The sequence below is a fragment of the Mustela nivalis genome, assembly GCF_964662115.1.
Source record: "Mustela nivalis genome assembly, chromosome: 18".
In the NCBI taxonomy this organism is placed as follows: Eukaryota; Metazoa; Chordata; class Mammalia; order Carnivora; family Mustelidae; genus Mustela; species Mustela nivalis.
In genome coordinates this window covers 46,760,107-46,766,106 of record NC_139037.1, presented here as the reverse complement: position 1 = coordinate 46,766,106, position 6,000 = coordinate 46,760,107, and the positions used below count along the sequence as shown (strand labels likewise).

General features: G+C 41.6%; 1 protein-coding gene across 6 annotated transcripts in view; it reads right to left on the bottom strand.

Moving 5' to 3' along the window:
- Positions 1–6,000, bottom strand: part of LOC309852601 (zinc finger and SCAN domain-containing protein 18-like) — a 68,449-nt gene that overhangs the window by 14,479 nt on the left and 47,970 nt on the right. The window lies entirely within an intron of this gene.

Below are 6,000 nucleotides of genomic sequence, written 5' to 3'. Positions count from 1 at the left end.
ACATTTTTGGGTATTCAGTTCTATGAGTCTTAACTTGTATAACCACCAACACAGAACAAAGAACAGATCCACTGTACAACAAACTCCTTCCTGATACTCCTCTCTCCCACCCACAACCCTGGCAGCCACTGATCCATTTTCCATGGACTTAGAATCGGAGTTGGTGGCCGTTTGAGATTTGCTTTTTTCACTGGACATAATTCCTTTGAGTTGTAGTGATAGTTTGTTCCTTTTTATTGCCACTTTTCGATGGTTTCAATATACCACAGTTTGTTCGAACATTCAACTACTAAAAGACATTTTTGTTGTTTCTGGTATTTTGCTATTACAAATAAAGCCACAATGAACATTAGTATAAACGTTTGTATGTAAACCTTCCTAAGTCTTCATTTTTCTGGGATAAATGACCAAGAGTGCAACTGCTCAATTACATGGCAAACAGATGTTTAGAAGTACCATTTTAAATTCCTAGGAGCAACATATCTGAACACATTCTTACAGCAATTGATGTTCCCCCTTTTTAAATTTTTATTTTTTTAAGTAATCTCTATATCCAACATGGGACTCCAATTTACAGCCATTAAGTTTAAGAGTTGCTCCACCTACCAAGTCAGCCAGGTGGCCCAGTGTTTATTTTAGCCATCCTGATTTGTAGTGACATCTCATTGCTTTTAATTTGGATTTCACTAATGATTAATAATGTTGAACATACTTCCATATTCTCCATCTGTGTATCTGCAGTGAAACGTCTGTTCCTGTCTTACGCTCATATTTTACTTCTTAAAAAACTGTTTCTAAGTTTTGATATTTATATATTCTAGGTATGTTCCTTGTCAGATATACGATTTGCAAATGTTTTTTCCCAGTCTGCAGTTTGTCTTTTTTTTTTAAGGTTTTATTTATTTGACAGAGATCACAAGTAGGCAGAGAGGCAGGAGGAGAGAGAGGGGGAAGTAGGCTCCCTGCTGAGCAGAGAGCCTGATGCAGGGCTCAATCCCAGGACCCTGAGATCATGACCTGAGCTGCAGGCAGAGGCTTCAACCCACTGAGCCACCCAGGCACCGCTGTAGTTTGTCTTTTTATTCCCTTAACAAAGCCATTAGCAGAGCAAACCATTTTAATTGAGCTGATGTACAGTTTGTCACTTTTTGCTTTAATGGATCATGCTTTTTGTGTCAAGTCTAAAACACTGCTTAGCCCCAAGGATTTCCTCTTACATTTTTTCTAAAAGTTTTATAGTTTGGGGGTGCTTGGGTGGTTCAGTTGATTAAGCATCTGCCTTTTGCTCGGGTCATGATCCCAGGGTCCTGGGATCAAGACCTGCATCAGGATCCCTGCTAAGTGGGGAGTCTGCTTCTCCCTGTCCCTCTGCCCCTTCTTCCTTCTCATGCTCACACACACACTGTCTCAAATCATTTATTATAAAAATAGAAGTTTTATAGTTTCACTTTATACATTTGAGTCAATCATCAATTTTGACTTTTTTATAAAAGAGGTGAAGTTTAGGGGTGCCTGGGTGGCTCAGTGGGTTAAAGCCTCTGCCTTCAGCTCAGGTCATGATCTCAGGGTCCTGGGATTGAGCCCTGCATCGGGCTCTCTGCTTGGTGGGGAGCCTGCTTCTTCCTCTCTCTCTGCCTGCCTCTCTGCCCACTTGTTATCTCTGTCAAATAAATAAGTAAAATCTTAAAAAAAAAAAAAAAACACTGACTTAAAAGAAAAAAAATTAAAAAAAAAAAGGTGAAGTTTATATTTAAGTTCATTTTTTTCTCCTATGGATGTTGGGCTTTTTTCCAACACTAATTCTAACACCAAATATGTAGGATTTTTTCCAACACCACCCAATTCTCCAACCCAACTAGATGTCCAACAATTCAGTTCTAAGCTACTCAGAGTTAGGACAAACTCCACATGTCAAGGGCTTACTTGCACAAGACTGTTCCCTCTCCAGATCACAGCCACAGGCTACACACACTTCTGCTCAGCTGACTACAAATTCACCGGATCTCCAGACCCCACCTCAGGTTTGAGAATTCACTAGAATGACTCACAGAACTTAAGAAAACACTTTATTATGTTTACCAATTTAATAATAAAGGCTATAACTCAGAAACAGCCAAATGGAAGAGCTACATAGGGCAAGATTTGGGAGGGGTGTGATACACACACATCTTTGCATTCTCTAGGAATGCCTCCTCCCTCTCAGCACTTCAGTGTGTTCACCAGCCCAGAAGCTCTCTGAATTTCCTTGTCCACGAGTACGTATAACAAATCTCCAGCCTCCCTTCCCTCCCTGAGATCATGGTGGGGAGCTGAAAGTTCCCAACCTCCTTCTAGTGACCATTACCCATCCTGAAGCTACCTATGGGACCCAAACCAAGTCACCTTATTAGCATAAACTCAGGTGTGGTCCAAAGGGGCTCTTTATGAATAACAAGACATTCCTATCACTCAAGAAATTCTAGGGTTTCTTCCAGGAATGAGGGACAATGACCAAATATGTTTTGTTATACGACAACTGCTCCAACACTGTTCATTAAAAAGGCTATCCTTCCCCAACGGAATAGCTTTGCACACTTGTCAAAAATAAGTTGAGCATGTTCTTGTGGGTCTATTTTTGGGTTTTCTATTCTGTTTTATTCTGACTTATGTGTCAGCCAAAACCACAAACTCTGGGTTACTGTAGCGAAATAGTAAGGTTTAATATCAGTTATTCCTGGGACACCTGGGTGGCTCAGTTGGTTGAGTGGCTGCCTTCAGCTCGGGTTATGATCCTGGCATCCTGGTATTGAGTCCCGCATTGTGGTCCTTGCTCAGCGGGGAGCCTGCTTCTTCTTCTGCCTCTGCCTGTGCTCACTCTCTCTGACAAATAAATAAATAAATCTTTTTTAAAAAAATCAGTTGAGCGCCTGGGTGGCTCAGTTGGTTGAGCAACTGCCTTCGGCTCAGGTCATGATCCCGGACTTCTAGAATCAAGTCCCGCATCGGGCTCCCAGCTCCTTGGGGAGTCTGCTTCTCCCTCTGACCTTCTCCTCTCTCATGTTCTCTCTCACTCATTCTCCCTCAAATAAATAAAATCTTTTAAAAAAATCAGTTATTCCTCTTTTTCAAAAATTATTTTTGGAACAATTTTTTTTTCTATTCTATGTCTAGTATTTTCCCATGTAAATTGTAGAGTAAGCTTGTCTATGTTTAAAAGCTTATTGTATGTCTTATGTCTCTTACCTATGTCTTCCTGGGAGTTTGACGAAAATTGCATTTTGTACACTTCTTGTATTTTTTTCTTGCCTAACTGCATTGGCTAGGACTTCCAGTATGATTCCAGTAGCAGTAGGGAGTGCTGCCATCCTTATCTGTGGTTCATCATTATGATGTTGGCTATACATTACTTACATAAGCCCTTTCAGATTAAAGAAGTTCCTCTTTATTCCTAGTTTGCTACTGTTATTATGAAAAGAGAATGAATTTTGTCAGATTCTCTGTATCTATTTGTAAGACATGTAGTTTTTGTTCTTTAGTCTGTTAATATCATGGGTTACACTGACTGGTTTTATTTTTTTTTTTAAGATTTATTTAAGAGATTTAAGAGATTTTTTTTTTTTTTTTTAAGATTTACTTAAGAGAGAGCACATGAGCAGTGTTGGGGGGGAGCAGAGGCAAAAAGCAGGCTCCCGCAGAGCAGGGAGCCTGACATGGGGCTCCAGGTCTGAGATCATAACCTGACCAAAGGCAGACACCTAAACGATGGAGCCACACGTGCGCACCATGACTGGTTTTCAAATATTGGAACAGCCTTGCATTTCCAGGATAAACCTCCTGGTCATGTTGCATTGTTGCTCTTATATCTTACAGAATTCAATTTGCTGACATTTTATTGAGAATATTTGTGTTAAATTCATGAAGTCTATCACTCTGTATTTCTCCTGTCATTGTCTGGTTTTAGTATCCAGGTAATGGTGACCTTATAAAATCAAGGAGGAAACACCTTGATTTTATAATCACATTTGTAAATGTGAAAACAAACATTTTCTCAAAGTGTGGAACTGGCATCATTTCTTAAGTGTTGGATAAAATTCATCAACAAAACTACCATGGCCGGGCGCCTGGGTGGCTCAGTGGTTAAGCCGCTGCCTTCGGCTCAGGTCATGATCTCAGGGTCCTGGGATCGAGTCCCGCATCGGGCTCTCTGCTCAGCAGGGAGCCTGCTTCCTCCTCTCTCTCTCTCTGCCTGCCTCTCTGCCTGCCTCTCTGCCTACTTGTGATTTCTCTCTGTCAAATAAATAAATAAAATCTTAAAAAAAAAAAAAAAACTACCATGGCCTAGAGTTTGTTTTGAGAAAAAAAAAATCAACTACTTCAGGGTGCTTGGGTGGTTCAATCAGTTAAGTGTTTGCCTTTGCCTCAGGACATGATCCTGGGGGCCAGGGATCAAGCCCTGCATTTAGCTTCTTGCTTAGCAGAGTCTGCTTAGCCCTCTCTCTGCCCCTCCTCCTTGCTTCTGCTCACTCACTCACTTTCAAAATAAATAAAATCTTTTTATTAAAAAACCCAACTATGGGAGCACCTGGGGGCTCAGAGAGTTAGACCTCTGCCTTTGGCTCAGGTCATGATCTCGGGGTCCTGGGGTCGAGCCCTGCGTTGGGCTCTCTGCTCAGTGGGGAGCCTGCTTCCCCCTCTCTCTCTGCCTGCCTCCCTGGCTTACTTGTGATCTTTCTGTCAAATAAATAAATAAAATCTTAAAAAAAAAAAAAACCCAAACACCCCAAGTACAGGCTCCTGAGTGGCTCAGTTGGTTAAGCAGCTACCTTCAGCCAGGTCATGATCCCAGGGTCCTGGGATTGAGCCCCACTCACCAGGAAGCCTGCTTCTCCCTTTCCAACTTCCTCTGGTGCTCCCTCTCTTGCTGTCTCTCTCTGTCAAATAAATAAAATCTTAAAAAAAAAAAAAGAGCATTCATGATAATAGCAACAACAAGGATGGAAGCCAGAGTGCACAACCAACTAATACACACTGAACAGTGACATCCCAGGCACACTCCACACCTCACTTAATCCTAATGAAATAGGGCTTGTCCACATTTTAAAAGTGAGAAAGTAAGGCACAGAGAGGTTCAATAATTCAGCTAAGATCACACAGGCTATGAAGATATAAGCCCATGAGAAACCCAAGTCTGACTGACGTCAAAAGATGCACTCTTAACCATGACACTAACACTCATGTGGCCTTGGTCCAATGTTTTCATACAATTTCACACAATTTTTCTGTAATTAGCTGGGTTTCTGGTACAGGCCTTCTCAGCAGCCAAGGATTTAACACTGACATGAGTACCTACTGACTGTCAGGCACAGTGTTTTCCTTTATAAATAAAAGGTTCTGGGGTTCCTGGGTGGCTCAGTGGGTTAAAGCCTCTGTCTTTGGCTCAGGTCATGATCTTAGGGTCCTAGGATCCAGCCCCGCATCGGGCTCTCTGCTCCGCAGGAAGCCTGCTTCCCCCTCTCTCTCTGCCTGCCTCTCTGCCTACTTGTGATCTCTCTCTCTCTCTCTGTCAAATAAAAAAAAAAAAAAGAAAAAGATAAAAGTAAAGTACTTTGCAGTATTATCACTCTATATTGGCTAGTCCAAAAACTCATTCTTTTTACTCAAGAGTTTTGACTAGATTTCTTACCAAGACCTCAAACTTGTCACATTAGCCAAATCTTCTGATACAAGGAAAGGCAAGAATTCCAAATTAAAAAGAAACAGAGGGGCACCTAGGTGGCTTGGTCATTAAGCATCTTCCTTCGGCTGGGGTCATGATGCCAGGGTCCTGGATTCAAGCCCCGAATCGGGGTCCCTACTCAGCAGGAGGCCTGCTTCTCCCTTTCCCACTCCCCGTGCTTGGGTTCCTTCTCTCAATCTGTCTCTCTGTGTCAAATAAATAAGCTCTTAAAAAAAAAAAAAAGAAACATAGCAAAAGAATTCTCCCAATTTGGAAGAGAGGAAAAAATGAAACAAGAGAAACCA